The sequence below is a fragment of the Hypanus sabinus genome, unplaced genomic scaffold (genome assembly GCF_030144855.1).
Source record: "Hypanus sabinus isolate sHypSab1 unplaced genomic scaffold, sHypSab1.hap1 scaffold_406, whole genome shotgun sequence".
NCBI lineage: Eukaryota > Metazoa > Chordata > Chondrichthyes > Myliobatiformes > Dasyatidae > Hypanus > Hypanus sabinus.
The window spans coordinates 161,522-178,170 of NW_026781288.1; the positions used below are offsets into that span (position 1 = coordinate 161,522).

At 45.5% G+C, this 16,649-nt stretch overlaps 1 long non-coding RNA gene across 1 annotated transcript; it reads left to right on the forward strand.

The window, feature by feature from the left end:
- Positions 1-10,898: 10,898 nt before the first annotated feature.
- Positions 10,899-15,135, forward strand: LOC132388774 (uncharacterized). The gene is made up of 3 exons (XR_009510337.1): positions 10,899-12,909; positions 12,994-13,815; positions 14,063-15,135. It is a non-coding gene; the product is annotated as an uncharacterized LOC132388774 (long non-coding RNA).
- Positions 15,136-16,649: the final 1,514 nt, after the last annotated feature.

Genomic DNA, 16,649 nt, shown 5'->3' on the forward strand with positions numbered 1-16,649 from the left:
AAGGAGCGCAGCAGTATTGAAGTAGGCATTCGACCCTTCTAGTCAATGCCAACCTGTTTTGGTTTTTACTGCCTAATTCCAACTTCTTGCACCATAGCCTTCATACACTGCTGATTTATGTTCTCACTCAAATTTCTCCTTCGAGTGTAAATCAAACCCACATCTACCACATCTACCACTGGTGGCAGCTTATTCCACACTCTCACCAATCTCTGAGTGCTGAATTCCCCTTCAGATTCATCAAAATATTTCACCTTTCACCCTTATAATATGTCCAATGAGAGGGTGAGAATGAAGACGGGGTGGCGAGGGAAGGCAGGAAGGGGAGGAGGAGACTGAGTGAGGAGAGGTAAACAAGACGGAGTGCTTATCCTTGAAATCATTCAAAAAAGTATGTTTTCTTTTTAAACGGAATACCATTACCCTATACATTCTCAACCAATTTAGCAATATTCAAATTTGAACATATATTTTATTATCAGAGTACATATATGTCACCACATACACCCCTGAGATTGTTCTTCCTCTGGTCATACTCAACAAATCTATAGAATAGGAACTGTAACAGGATCAATGAAAGGTCAAATAGAGCACAGAAGACAACAAACTGTGCAAATGCAAATATAACTAAATAGCAATAAATAACGTGAGCAATGGGGTGTAACCCTGGGAAACACCACTAGGCCCTGGCCTCGAATCCAATAAACAGCCTCCCACCATCACTCTCTGCTTCCTACCATCAAGACAACTGTGCATCCAATTATCCAGCTTCCCTGGATCCCATGTGGTCTGACTTTCCACAGGAACTTACCATGCTGAACCGTATGGAAGGCCTCACTGATGCCCATCTAGGCCATAATCCTGGGACAGAGGTGTCACAGATCAGAGGGCACAGATTTAAACTGAGGACGAAGAGGTTTAGAGGGATCTCAGAGGGTGGCAAATCTGAAGAATTTGTTGCCATGAGCAACATTGGGTGCTCATGTCATTGGGTGTATTTAAGGGAGAGATCGATAGGTTCTTGATTAAACACGGCATCGGCGGTTATGGGGTGAATGCAGGGAAGTGGAGATGACTGGAAGAATTGCATCAGCCCAGGATTAAATAGCGGAGAAGACGATGGGCCGAATGGCTTACATCTTCCCTACCTCTTATTGTCTTATCAAGTTAAATCACTTTTATTGACATTTCGACCATACCTGTTGGTACAGTACAAAATAAAAATGAGGCAACGTTTTTTTTTGGACCATGGTGTTACATTACACAGTACAAAAATTAGCCTGAACTAAGTTAAAAAAAAAACACGGAAAAAAAATACACTGGACTACAGACCTACCCAGGACTGCATAAAGTGCACAAAACAGTGCAGGCATTACAATAAATAATAAACAAGACAGTAAGGTCTCTGTCCAGGCTCTGGGTATTGAGGAGTCTGATAGCTTGGGGGAAGAAACTGTTTCATAGTCTGGTCGTGAGAGACCGAATGCTTCGGTGCCTTTTCCGAGATGGCAGGAGGAAGAAGAGTTTGTATGAGGGGTGCATGGGGTCCTTCATAATGCGGTTAGCTTTGCGGATGCAGGGTGTAGTGTAAATGTCCGTAATGGCGGGAAGAGTGACCCCGATGATCTTCTCAGCTGACCTCACTATCTGCTGCAGGGTCTTGCGATCCGAGATAGTGCAATTTCCGAAACAAGCAGTGATGCAGCTGCTCAGGATGCTCTCAATACAACCCCTATTGAATGTGATGAGGATGGGGGGGGGGGGTGGACTTCCCTCAGCCTTCGCAGGAAGTAGAGACGCTGCTGGGCTTTCTTTGCTCCGGAGCTGGTGTTGAGGGTTGAGGGACCAGGTGAGATTCTCCTCCAGGTGAACACCAATAAATTTGGTGGTCACATTAGAGGAGGAACAGTGACCTGACGTTACTGCTGCCCCCTGCACCCGGTGAACTGAAATAATACATGGTAAATGGTAGGGCATTGAGGAATGCAGTAGAATAGACTGATCTAGGAATAATGGTGCATAGTTCCTTGAAGATGGAATCTTATGTGGATAGGGCGGTGAAGAAAGCTTTTCGTATGCTGGCCTTTATAAATCAGCATTGAGTATAGGAGCTGGGATGTAATGTTAAAATCGTTCAAAACATTGGTGAGGCCAAATTCGGAGTATAGTGTAAAGTTCTGGTCATCGAATTATAGGAAAGATGTCACCAAAACAGAGAGAGTACAGAGAAGATTTATTGGAATTTTACCCGGGTCTCAGCACCTAAATTACAAAGAAAGGTTGAACAAGATAGGTTTTTATTCTTTGAGGCGTAGAAGGTTGAGGGTAGACTTGAAAGAGGTATTTAAAATTATGAGGGGGGATAGTCGGAGTTGACGTGGATAGGCTTTTTGCATTGAGAGTAGGGGAGATTCAAACAAGAGGACATGAGCTCAGATATAGGTGGCAAAAGTTTAGGGTTAACACGAGGGGGATCTTCTTTACTCGAGAGTGGTAGCTGTGTAGAACGAGCTTCCAGTAGAAGTGGTAGAGGCAGCTTCAATACTGTCATTTAACAAATTGCATAGGAATATGGACAAGAAAGGAATGGAGGGTTTTGGGCTGAGTGCAGGTCAGTGGGACTAGATGGGAGTAAGCGTTCGGCAGGGAATTGAAGTGCTGAGATGGCCTGTTTCCGTGTTGTAATTGTTATATGGTTATAATGGCTCTGATCTCCTCACATTGGCACAGCAGCGTCTCAGCTTGAGGCTGAGCGATGTCGGACTTGCAGAGTCTGGGTGCCCAGGATCTCATTTCCACCCAACCTCCATCGTAATTAACTGCCCACGATTTTACTGATGGGGGATGGAATACCGGCGTTGAGCAATGGGGTGAAGCTCCCTCTGCATCATCCTATCGCACATTCCCAGGTCAGACACAGAGTGAAGCTCCCTCCATACCGTCGCATCACACACTCCCGGGGTCAGACACAGAGTAAAGCTCCCACCACACTGTCCCATCACACACTCCCGGGGTCAGACACAGAGTAAAGCTCCCTCCATACCGTCACAGCACAGACTCCCGGGATCAGTTACAGATTGAACCTCCCTCCACGTTGTCCAATTACACACTCCCGGTGTCAGACACTGAGTTGATCTCCCTCCGTCCTATCCCATCACAGACTCCCGGGATCAGACACAGCGTTGAATTGTTCGGAATGTGCTGAGAGAAATCGTGGGAAAACTGTTCGTGAGATACTTTGGAGGTGGTTCGAAACGTCTGCTGGACATCTGTGTGAGCGGCTGGGTTAGTGTGGAAGCTTCGTTTGGAGTTTTTCTGCCAGTTTGGGTTCGTTGACGGCTGCGAACTGCGAAGCCCGGTGCTGTGGCCGCTGGCAACTCTCCAGGAAGCCGGGTCGCTCCAAAAACCGGAGACAAACGCCGTTGTTCTCCCACTGACATCGGGACATCCAGCTTCCATCTCTATCGTCGGGATTCTCGTTCGGTGTCGGAGCCGAAACATCGTTTGAGACGTCTCGACCTCTCACGGCCTGGAAGTTCTGCGGGACTAACGGAGCCTTTCCTGGCGTTGGAATTTCTGGCGCTGGGTCAGCAAGGTACCGTCGAGTACAAACTTTTCCGGGCAGTTTCTCAACTCTCTCCAGGACTTTATAAGCAGCACCGGCATATAATTCTCGATTGGGACACAGAAGTAACGAGCCGGACCGGTCTACAGGAAGTCGCAGGCCTTCGGGGAGTTATGCAAAGGCGGCTGCCTCTCCAGCCTCGGACAACGTCCTGTTTCGGTCGGTGAAAGTGCAACGCGGGGTGCAATGTATTTTGCGAACTGGAACTACCCTGGAAAAGTGCGCGGAGGCTATGGTGACTTGTTGGGGAGAGATGGTGTTTTGGCCACTGAGAAACAGTTCGGGAAGGCAGTGTTTTACCTGAGGAATGATGAGTTGGTGCATCGGGCTCTCAGTAGGGGGATCACGGTGGAAAACATCTTTTTACGGATGGAGCTGGTGACAGCTCCCACACAACGCATCGTCCTCGGTCACGTAAAGCCTTTCATCCCCAACGTGGACCTGCTTCCCGCACTGGCCCGCTTGGGGCAAGTACGGTCAGAAATAACTGCCATCAGGCACAAATTCAGGAGGAGCACCCTCCGTACTGTAATTTGTTTCCGGCGACATGTATTCATGCAGATGGAAAGGGAGGACGACGTTGAGGACGGGTTTACTGACGTCACGAGGAAGTAGATTATCAGGTGTATTGGAGCTCTAAGCACCCACGGTGCCATGCGTGCGGGGAGCTGGGGCACTTGCGGAAGGATTGTCCTAACACCCGAAAACCCAGGGAGTCCACTTCGGGAACTAGTGCCCCAGCTACCTCTACCCCTGACCTCATTCCTGCTCCTACACCTGTGCCGGCCCCTGCTCCTGCCCCTGACCCTGTCTCTACCCCTGTCCCTATTCCTACGTCTGTTCCAGTCCCTGCTCCTAGTCCTGTGGTTCAGGCGAGTGTTCCTGAGGCTACGTGCAGGGAGGTGAGGCAAGTGACGTGGTGGAGCCTGTGCGGAGCAAGAAGGCGAATAAGAAGTCCAAACACTCTAAGAGGTCGGCCCCGAGAGGGCAGAGCTCGCGCCCTTTTGCCCTGAAGTGGAGCGGGATGCTCGGGGAAGTGCGCAGTTGGACGGGGTGATGGAAGCAGAGAGCACCATCGCTGTGCTCCTCCGGCTTTAAGAGGAGAATGGAATGTTCCCCCAAGAGGGCAGGGAATGTAGATGCGGGGGAGTCCCAGAAAGGGGTGGGAATCTGGGTAGAAGTTGTGTCTAACCCTGAATTCCCAGATGTAGCCACCAGTCCTGTGGTAGGTGGTGTGGTTGTGCAGGAAGCTAGTGCTGGGCCTGTTTGCACAACTGAAACAGACCTGGTGCCCTCCACCTAGGACTTAGCAGTAAGTGCCTCCCTGGAGGCAAATGTATTAAACAGTATGAGCGGAGAGGAGACCAAGCTCTCTTACTGTCAGCAGCAGGCTGCCAGTGAATCCCCTGGACCAGAGCTGCTGGGATCCCCTTCATACCTGTCTCCTGGGGAGGGTCATATACCCTGCATGCCGACCCCATCAACTAATGGCCTGCAGGGAGTCTCTGGGGATTATCCCTCCATCGTCGTAACTGTGGATCAGACTGATGCGCTGGTGGAGCGGGAAAGTTTGAGGGAGGTACCCGCTGCGCAGTGTAGGTTACAGGGGCAGCCACCTATTAGAACACATTAGGAGGAAGATGGGGGATCTGTCTGCAGTGAGGGGTTGGAGGGAGATTATTTTCTTAGCGAGAGAATGGACATCCTCACCCCTCCTGAGAAATCCCCATTGATACCTGTGGAGGAGATCAGAGAGTTCATTCACTCCTCTGTGGGTGTCAAACATCGGCCTAAACTCGCCTCACTTCGCTGGCCTAGCATGCCGAGGCTGGTGAAGTCCTTACGAGTCACCCTCGGACGGAAGGGGGAAGGGGAAGAGGAATGTTGTGTCAGGGAAAGACAGACGACAGCCGAAATCCTTCCTGGATGACCTGGTAGTGGACATCAGAGTGGGAAGCAGCCTCGCTCCTTTGGGAGACGGTGGGTCACAGGGTGGCGTTGGCACCACTCGGGCCGGAAAGCAATCTGCATTCTTGCTTTTTTTTCTGGATAGTGTGGTTGAGGTCTACTCCGCTCTCACCGGGAAGGGTACTGTTGCTGAGGCCTAGTGTACTCCCGACATGACGCTCACCGTAGCTGGTCTAAAGTTTAATGGTAGCAGGGGTTCTCTCCGCAGATAAAACAATCTCGCAGTCCTCAGGCATGGGAGATAAGCGGTGAATGACCTGTAGGGAATCCATACCACCCCAGGGGATGAGTCTGTTTGGCTTCTAGAGTGGCGGGGCGGGGTCTACATGAGTCACCTTAGCTCCAACTCTAGCGGGGTGGTGATCCTGTTGGCCTCGACCTTCCAGCCGGAAATGGTAAAAGCTCAGGATGTCGTTCCCGGCCGCCTGTTCCATCTGGCTGAGCGCCTGGATGGTGAACCTCTGCATTTCATCAACGTGTATGCCCTGAGGGGCGTGGTGATCTGGGCGAGCTCCCGGCACACACCGGCCACCAGGACAAGAGGGCCATCACGGATGCGGAGAGGTTCTGGTTGACAGCCTCTCCCAGATTGGGCACGGCCCGATTGTCCCGTGACGTGATCTGGATGACCAGTGTGCTGGAGACGCCGGCTGACGGAACGGCAGTGGCACTGGGACAAGAGGGCCATCACGGAGGAGGAGAGGTTCTGGTTGACAGCCTCTCCCAGATTGGGCACGGCCCGGCTGTCCCGTGACGTGATCCAGATGACCAGTGTGCTCGAGACGCCGGCTGACGGAACGGCAGTGGCACTGGGACAAGAGGGCCATCACGGAGGAGGAGAGGTTCTGGTTGACAGCCTCTCCCAGATTGGGCACGGCCCGATTGTCCCGTGACGTGATCCAGATGACCAGTGTGCTGGAGACGCCGGCTGACGGAACGGCAGTGGCACTGCAACACACCGAAGATGCCCTCGCCCGAACGGCGGCAGAGCTGGCGGCCGTCAGGATAGTCGCCCTGCAGAATCGACTGGCCCCGGATCACCTACTGGCGGCTGATGGTACCTGTGCAGTCATTGGTAAGGGACGCTGCACGTTTATCCCTGACGAGTCGACTAACATCTCCCGCTTGGCTGCTCACATTCGGGAGTCGGTGGCTAAAATTCAAAAATCGACGGACCAGCTCCTCCAACACGACACCTCATGGGGAAACTGGTGGCCTTTTGGGTCCTTAGTGGGTTGGTGGGCAACTGTCATTCACTGATCGATTGCACTCAATCTCGTTATCATTCTGTGTGTATATTATGCTGTGCTGGTCAAAATATTCAGAGCACGTCTGCCTTTCTTCAGAAATAGTTAAGTGTAAGACTTCCATTAAGATACATTACTTTCCTTCTCACTGCGTTACATGTAATGAATTGGGAGATTCAGGAGTGAAACTGGTGTCTGCGGCTCTGAGGAACCCAGAGTGTAAAATACAGAAACTGGAGTAAGTACCAGACTGTGGGAGATTGTGTTTACAGTGACTGGGTGTCTGACACTGAACATTAATGAGATCAGTAATCGTGGTACTGATAAACACTGGGAATTTGTACTGTCTCATGTCTCTCTGTATCCTTCACGCTCCCTCTCTCTCATCTCCAGGCTGTGGGATGTCGGTCTCACAGATTTTGGCGTGGATCCGAGGGGTGGACTGTATTGGAGGAGTCGTGACTGTCACGTGACGGAACTGCCCACTACCTGGTTGGAAGGTACGCCACCTGCCAAGCAAGGTTTGACCCCTCCTCGCCCATCAATGCACGCCTCACCATTGGTCCCTTTAATTAGCCTTTGTAATCGGCTTAACCTTGCTGGCACCGAGCCATTGCCCCCACTGTGAATTACCAGGGCGGGACCCTCCAGCCCTGCAGCACTATAAAGGGTGTCAGGTGTGCTGGACCCTTTCCCTTTGCCAACTCCGAGGGATCACCCTGCTTCACCCCAGGCTGAGAACCGTGGGACGGAGCTGTTGGAATTGTTGGTGAGCTGTGTATTGAAGACTTTTGGGAGCGTTGATTACTGTCCCTGATAACATAGAGCCGAGCCTGCACAGAGACAAGGGGTGGAGAGTATCATATTGATTTTTCCCTTGGTTGTGTGTGTGTGTGTGCGTGTACTTTGTTCCCAGGCGATTTTCCCACGTTCATTAGTAATTGACTGTGTGTGTTTTATTGCCGATCCGACTTTCCCCACGACTGTTGTGAATTGTGTGCATGTTGCTTCAGATGCCATTTTCCCACGCTTGCCTTCTGTAAATAAAATACTTTACTACCAAGACTGTGTGTCCGAACTCCTTGCCTTTGAGACCTACCGAATCTGTTTCCCCACTTACCACACTTGCTCACCCAATTTACATTGTCTACGTTCATGCGATATAGGTTTGGCTTGACCAACATCTGCATCATGTATTGAGACCGCGGTTTGCTTGGGAACATCAGGAAATAAATCTTTAAACATCAGAATTAATTCCTTCAGCTGTTGTTGTTGCTTTGGCTGCAGATGAGCCAACTTGTTATCAAGGTTTTCTAGAACAACCGAGTTCTTCAGCCTAACTGGGACCACGTTTGGCTTGTGGAAAGTCTCAGATGTGTCAATTGTTTTATTCTCAGGGTTGCCAGATTCATATGTTTTGACAACAACACTCACAGATGGTGCTTGTTTGTCAAAATAAGGCTTTATCATATTTATGTGTACAACCTGTGATAGTTTACATCGGTCAGGTGTTTTGATAACATAATTCACATTATTAATTTGAGAGACTATTTCATACAGTCTGTTGAATTTCGCCTGAGGTGGATTCGTCAACATTGGAAATAGGAAAGCACCTTATTCCCCACCTGGTATTATCTTTCGCAAGCCCGCTTATCTAACCAACACTTCATTTTATTTTGAGAAATCTTTAATTTTTTTTCTTGCTCGAGTACAGGCGTGGTGTAGTTTATTTTTGAACTTCAAAACATAGTCTAACAAGTTAACATGTACATCCCCATCAATCCACTGTCCCTTTACCAAAAGTCACCTCACTCTGCGACCATATACAAGTTCAAATGGACTAAAGCCCAGTGATTCCTGTACCGACTCTCTTACTGCGAGCAAAAGCAAATATATTCCTTCATCCTAGTCTTTTCCATTTTCAACACGGTATGTCTTTTGTTGGCGTGTGCGTGCGTGCATCAATGATGTCTTTATCAAGCCTTTACAAGGCACGGAGCGAGTGAGAGATTGTGTGGTACACAGTAAGTCTGAATCATTGTTTTGAGGGTAGAATATGAAATCTTTCTAGAGCCCATTGTAATTCAGGATGGTATGTGGATGATGTAATTTGTTTAGCTCCCAGTTCATAAACTACCTGCTGGAATAATCCAGATGTAAAATTACTTCGTTGATCAGACTGGATTTCTTTAGGCAAACCAAATAAAGTAAAAAAAACTTGGTAACAGCCTTCGCCACAGTTTTAACTTTAATATTTCTGAGAGGTATTGCCTCTGGGAATCTGGATGCAGTACACATAATAATTAGCAAATACTGATGGCCAGCTTTAGTCTTTGGCAATGGGCAAACTCAATCCACGATAACTTTAGAAAAGGGTTCACTGAATGCAGGTATAGACCACGGTGGGACCACTGGGATAACCTGATTAGGTTTACCAACAACTTGACAAGTGTGACAGGTTCTGCAAAAGGTCACAATATCTTTCCTGAACTTAGGCCAATAAAATTTTTTACATAATCCTGTTTAGTTTTATTCACTCCAAAATGCCGACCTTAGGGCATACTGTGGGCCAAAATTAAAAAAAAAAATCAGCCCTATAAACTTTAGGAACTACAACTTGGTGAACAATTGCCCATTTCTCACTCGCTGGTATAGCAGGTGGCCTCCACTTCCTCAATAAAACTCCATCCTTGAGATAATACCCTACTGGCACTTTCTTAATCTCATCATCTGAGAGAGCTGTTTCTTTTAAAGCTTCAATCTCAGGGTCTCGGATCTGTTCTGCTATAAACTCCTTCCCAGACAGGGATAAATCTTTCTCATCAGACTTACGACCTGAATCCTGTTGAAACAATGAAGGCAGAAAAGTCCCTGACACATCATCAGAACCGGAATCCCGATTTTGGCTATCATGGGTATGAGAATCATGCTGCACATAACCGTCTGCGTCGGCAGACTTTTTAGCCATACTTCGAGTTCCTGCACAGGAAGGATAAATGTTAAAATCCATCCGTGGGTCGTCAGTGGTTGGCTTAGTTTGCAACAGCACTGCAGGAACAACTTTACCATCTGCCAGGTCATTCCCTGATAGTAATCTTTCACTGGTAAACTGGAGCATAATCCGATTTTAACAGGTCCCGAAACCAACCTTGGCTGTAAAGTTATCTTGTGCAATGGCACAGAAACCATGCCACCCCCAATGCCTTTAATAAGATTTAGCTCACAAGTGTCAGTCTCATCACCAAACTTTAGAACACTGTCTAATAAAAGTGACTGAGAAGCCCCAGTATCTCGAAGGATTTTCACTGGTAACGGGGTTGAAACTTCCTTTACTAATACAAACACATCTGACATAAAGTGATCGAATCCCTTCTTAACTCGGTCAGACCTCTCAGTCTTTAACTGAGCTTCAACAGAATGTTCAGAACCCTGTGGGTTTATAGGCGCTTCAACATACTGAACACAGGCATTTGGGACTGCCTCCTGTTCCTTTCTCTTCTTCAGGATGGAACAATCAGCCATCATATGACCAGCTTTGTTACAATAGTAACAAGTAAGACCAGAATATTTCTCCTTCAACTGCTTCCCTTCATCCTTACTCTTGTCACTAGTCCCAGCTTTAATTTCTGGTTTACCCTGCTGATCCCTGCTACTCTTTTGGAAAATCTTATTTGGGGTAAACTTAACCTTATGAGTTAAAGCAAACTACTCTGCTAATCTAGCAGTCTCCCGTAAAGTGGCAGCATCCTTTTCATCTAAGTATGTCTTTATGTCTTCATAAACACACCTTTTGAATTCTTCAATTAAAACCAACTCTTTCTATCTGTAAAAATCATCATTTATATTTTTATATGTGCACCAGTGGTCAAAACACACAACTACTAATAAGCAAATTCCATATAAGTCTGATTCACAGATTTCCTCAAATTTCTAAACTTTTGCCTGTATGATTCTAGGATCAACTCATAAGCTTTGAGCACAGCCTGTTTCACTAAGTCATAATTAGCTGCATTTTCAATTGATAGGGCAGAATGAGCTTGTTGAGAATGACCCTTAATTATACTTTGTAACTAAAGAGTCCAGCTTCCTTTCGGCCACTTTTGACTTTGAGCCGCTTTATCAAAATGCTGGAAGTATTTACCAACCTCAGTCTCATCAAATGGAGGGACCAATTTAACTTTCTGGCTGGCATTAAACGGTACAACCAACTCCTTTGAGCCAGCAACTTCTTTCTCGAGCCTTAACTTCTCTATCACAAACTGCCTCTGTCTTTCTCCTTCTTCCCTCTGTTTTTCTGCTTCCTCAGCTTCAGAACTTTTTTTATGCTTCTTCCATCTGTTTGTATGCCTGTCAAGCATCAAACACCCTCTTTCTCTCATTCTCTTCAGCCTCTAATTTGTACATCAATCTTCAATTGTTCCAGTCATAACTGGATCTCCTCTTTACTCACAGAAAACCTCTGTAACACCTCCTTATCATACACCTTCATAGATATATTGTGCTCAACTATTTTCCTCTGAATTTCTGGCTTTCTCATAGCCCCCCTATGGAGGCTGCAATTCCCAGCCGCACCATCAACCGGACATATTAAAGTGTCCTGGAGCCGACCATCCTCCTGATAATCTGGTAAACGACTGAGCTGTTGCGTTACACCAGCCTAAGTAGATGGGGCTGGATAATTGGATTGTGCCATTCTACTACAGCCAGGGGAATGTTCTCTGGAGCTACTTCATTTATGCCATATCTTTTTAAGGAGAGGAATGTTTTCTCTCCCATGCAACTTACTATTGAATGGCCAGCATCCAATATAAGCCCACAGCCAGGAGCTGAGTGGTGTCTCTTGGTCTGAGGAGTATTTCACTATGTTGTTGTAACCCAGTTTTGTTCTGTTTAGCTGATTCAAGTTTGGACTGTAGAACAGTTCTGTTGAGTTTATAAACATTTTGGGTAACAAAACTCCTATTTTTTTCACCTGTACCTGCTCTCCCAGTTTTATGCTTCCCCTGGTCCTTCACACCCCCATACCTCATTGAGGTTCAATAGTCAGCTATTCATTTGTTTTAGCTTTTCCTAATGCCTCAGGGGTTGGCGCTTCCAGACATATATAAATATCCATTGCTGCTGATTTCCACACACAAATAAATCAAAAGGGATTTTCCCCAATCAGATTGATAATTATTTGATCAATAAGCCCTGCAAATTTGTTCATATCCCAGACGCAGGCCCCAATTTTGTTATGAACCATAATGCTTTAGACACAAACCAGCAACAATAGACTACACTTGGAGTCCAGTTTTGATGTCAAAACCACTGTCTTTATTTGTAACTACTTATAAAATTGTAACAAACAATTTAAACAAAAGTTAAGTGTTATGTGTATAAATGTGTGTAAATATAACTCCCAAACTACTGAGCTCGAGGGAAACAATGCTTGGAGTCTTGCGATGGTAAAGTTCAGGTCATCCACAGAATAGGTGATGAGAGAGAGATAGTTGCAATCCAGGGTAAATGTCGAGAGAAGGCAATTCTGTCGAATTCCACAGGTTCCACGGTGGTAAAATGAGAGATCAGTCGCTGTAGAATTTATCCGTCGTTCCAAATCCACATACGAATTATCACCGAAAGCGAATTGTCACAGTGATATCGTCATCACCCAGGAAAGGGCAACACATAAGTGGTCTCCACAGGATACGCCAAATCCGATCCAAACCTATGGATCAAACGAGGTGACAACCACACATTCCATGTACGGTGAATTGATAATTAACCCACCCTTGCGGGTATAGGAAATTTCTGAAAAATGACCCTTGGCCACCAACTCCCTGGTTTCAATCCTTCCATTTTTCCTCTGTCTCCATCTGACTCTGAGCGTCCGTGTCCTCGATTAAAACTAAACACGCTGCAAGTCAGACTGATTTGATTTCTTAATCTCACACTTTCTCTCTTAAAATGACAGTCCACAGTAAACGAAACATAGGGATTCATAACAATGGCCACACCCTGTTGTGATCTGACTGGTGTGCCAGTAGTTGGGATGACTGAGTGAAACCTTTCCCACAGACTGAGCAGGTGAATGGCTTCTCCCCAGTGTGAACTCGCTGATGTCTCTGTAGGTAGGACGATTCAGTAAACCCCTTCCCGCAGACTGAGCAGGTGAATGGCTTCTCCCCAGTGTGAACTCGCTGATGTCTCTGTAGGTTGGATGAATCAGTGAATCTCTTCCTGCAGTCTGAGCAGGTGAAAGGCTTCTCCCCAGTGTGAACTCGCTGGTGACTCTGTAGGCTGGATGACTCAGTGAATCTATTCCCACAGACTAAGCAGGTGAACAGCTTCTCCCCAGTGTGATCTCTCTGATGACTCTGTAGTCTGAATGACTGAGTGAATCCCCTCCCACAGACGGAGCAGATGAATGGCCTCTCCCCAGTGTGATCTCGCTGATGTACCAGTAGGTTGGATGATGCAGTGAATCTCTTCCCACAGACAGAGCAGGTGAACGGCTTCTCCCCAGTGTGAACTCGCTGATGGATCAGTAGGCGGGATGACAGTGTGAATCCCTTCCCACATTCTGAGCAGGTGAACGGCTTCTCCCCAGTATGAACAAACTGGTGTGCCAGTAGTTGGGATGACCAAGTGAATCTCTTCCCACAGACTGAGCATGTGAACGGCTTCTCCCCAGTGTGAACTCGCTGATGGCTCAGTAGGTGGGATGACTGAGTGAATCCGTTCCCACAGACTATGCAGGTGAACGGCCGCCCCCTGGTGTGAAGTCACTGGTGAGCCATTAGATCGAGAGAAACCCTTCCCCGAAATTCAGCAGATGACAGCCTGTGCCCAGTGTGATCTAACTGATGTACCCACAGGTGGGATGACCAACAGAATCATTTCCCACAAACAGAATGGACTTGCCCAGTGTAAACCTGCTCATGTACCTTCAGTTGAGATAACCGAGTGAATCCATTCCCACTGTCTGAGCAGGTGAATGGCCACTCTCCAGTGTGAACTGACTGGTGTGCCATTAGGTCAGATGACCCAGAGAATCCCTTCCCCGAAATTCAACAGATGACCAGCCTCTGCCCAGTGTGATCTGACTGGTTTGTCCACAGGTGGGATGCCCGGCAGAATCCTTTCTCACACACAGAAAAGATGAATGGCCTTGCCCAGTGTGAACTTGCTGATATACCTTCAGTTGAAATGACTGAGTGAATCCCCACTGTCTGAGCAGGTGAACGGCCTTTCTCCTGTGTAAAATGACAGGCTTGCAATTTTGTCAAATGACCAAATGAATCCCTCCCCACAGTCTGAGCAGGAAGGATGGTCGAGTGAATCCCTTGCTCCACTTCTTAAATATCTAGACAGAGACAACAAAACTGGCGTGCCATGTTTGAGCTTCCTGGAGCCAAATTCCTTCCCATTTTTAACCTGTAAGAAGATTTACAAAATCCATCAATGGATTTAGGACAACATTTCAGATGAGATTACATGAGTTGCCAAGGATTGATCTGGTATCACACTCTCCTGACTGGGCAGAGAGCTGGTATCTGGAATGACCATCAATTCCTGTCTCTATAAGAATGGGGCATTTCTGCCATCTGCAATCTGTGGCCTGGCTCAGTTTGACTCTCCATTGGTATTATTCCCTGCTCCTGCTGAGCAGCATGGGTGCCTGGCCCCACGGTAACTGAAACAGTATCACACAAATAGTCTTTCTAGACGTGCAACTGGAATTTTCTCTTATGTATTATTAACTTAAAGTGCCACAATTTTAACGCCATATAAAAAATTCCTACTGAGATGAATGGTTGGTCCACATAGCTGTTAAAAGGGCTTAGAGTGAATTTTTGTAATATTTCAGTTTTGTCTAGAAAACTACAACACAGAAACAGGCCCTTTGGGCTATCTAGTTTGTGCTGAACTAATTAAACTGCCCACTGCCACATCCCTACCATCCAGGTACCTACACGAACCGCTTAAATGTTGAAATCGAGCTCGCATGCACCACTCGGGATGGCTGCTCATTCCAAACCTAGATGACTTTCTGTGTGAAGAAGTTTCCCCTCATGTTCCCCTTAAAATTTCACCTTTCACCCTTAATCCATGGCCACTGGTTGTAGTCCCACACCAATCAGTGGTAAAAGCAAGCTTGAATTTACACCTTCCCTTTAGTTGAATATACTCAAAGGCGCTTTCTAAATGGTCACCTATGTCGTTGTCATTCATAGGTCGAATAAATGCTATAAAAATGGCTATTCTACCGAATTTTTTATATTTATTTCAGGCAGTTCCCTCTTTTGTTCCAAAAACATTATTTGATAAAATAGATTCTTTGATTTTATCTTATGTTTGGAATAATAAAGGCTCTAGAGTGAATAAACTTTCATTGCAAAAATCAAAAAAAGATGGAGGACTGGCTTTACCAAACTTTAGATTTTATTACTGGGCAATTAATATTCATTATATTACTTTTTGGATTTATGAGATAGACGACCAAGACCGCCCTTCATGGTTACAGTTGGAGGAAAATTCAGTAATAGGGTTTTTGTTAGCTACTTTATTAGGAGCTCCTCGTCCGTTTCCGTTCTCCAGAATAGGTAGACAATCTCTTAACACTATTGTTAAACATACTTTTAAAATTCGGTTTCAATTTCATAGATTTTTTGAATTATTTTTTTTATTTTCTAGTAATACTTATTCTAATTTATTTTTTAAACCATCAACTATGGATAAGGCTTTTTTAACATGGAAAATTAAGGGAATAAAGACTTTCTTAGATTTGTTTTTACAAGATTGTTTAATGTCTTTCTCACAGTTAATGGATAAATATGATATCTAATACACATTTTTTTCAGGTATTTACAGGTTAGGAATTTCTTACATGATTTTTTACTGAATTACCCCTTGGCCTGCTCTTCAAATTTGGCTTATGTTATTTTTCAGTTTAAACCTTTTCAAAAACGATTAATAGCTATCATTTATAAACAGTTAATGAATGCTCGCATGTCGCCTAATGATAGGGTTCAACCTATCTGGGAAATAGAACTTCAACATTCACTTTCAGATGATCAATGGAATAAGATTTATTATTTAGTCTATAATTCATCTGTCTGTGTACACCATATCTTAATACAGTTTAAGATAGTACACAGGCCCCATATAATCCAAAGATAAATTGGTGCATATTTTTCTGAATATAAGCCCTATCTGTGACAGATGTAACACAGAAATGGCTACTTTAACTCATATGTTTTGGTCATGTGCAAGTTTAAATAATTTTTGGAGGGATGTGTTTGGAATATTATCTAAAGTTATAGATATAGATGTTCAACCTTATCCACTTACAGCAATTTTTGTGATTATTCCAGAAGAAGCAAGCAAAGTGTCTGCTTCTGCCCAACATGTGATAGCTTTTTCACCTTTACCGGCTAGGAGAGCTATTTTGCTACATTGGAACGAATCTAACCACCTACTGTTTCCTATTGTTTCTCCACCATTGTGTCATGTCTAAGCTTGGAGAAAATTAGAAGCAGGACATTTGATACATCCTTTAATTTTGAACAAGTCTGGTGACCTTTTATTCAATATTTTCACATGATTTAATTTATTTTTTTAAATTCTCTTTGGGGGAAATCCTTATCCATGAAGGTTCAGAGATGACTGAAAGGATGTGTTTTTTTTTCACTCTCTCTGTTTTTTTCCAATTTTATCCTCAATTGGACAGCCCAATCTTTCTTTTTCTTTCCCTTTTTTCTCTTTCTTTTTTTTTTGTTTTTTTTTTGTTTCAGTTTAGTTAGTGGTTTTTTTTTTCCTTATCA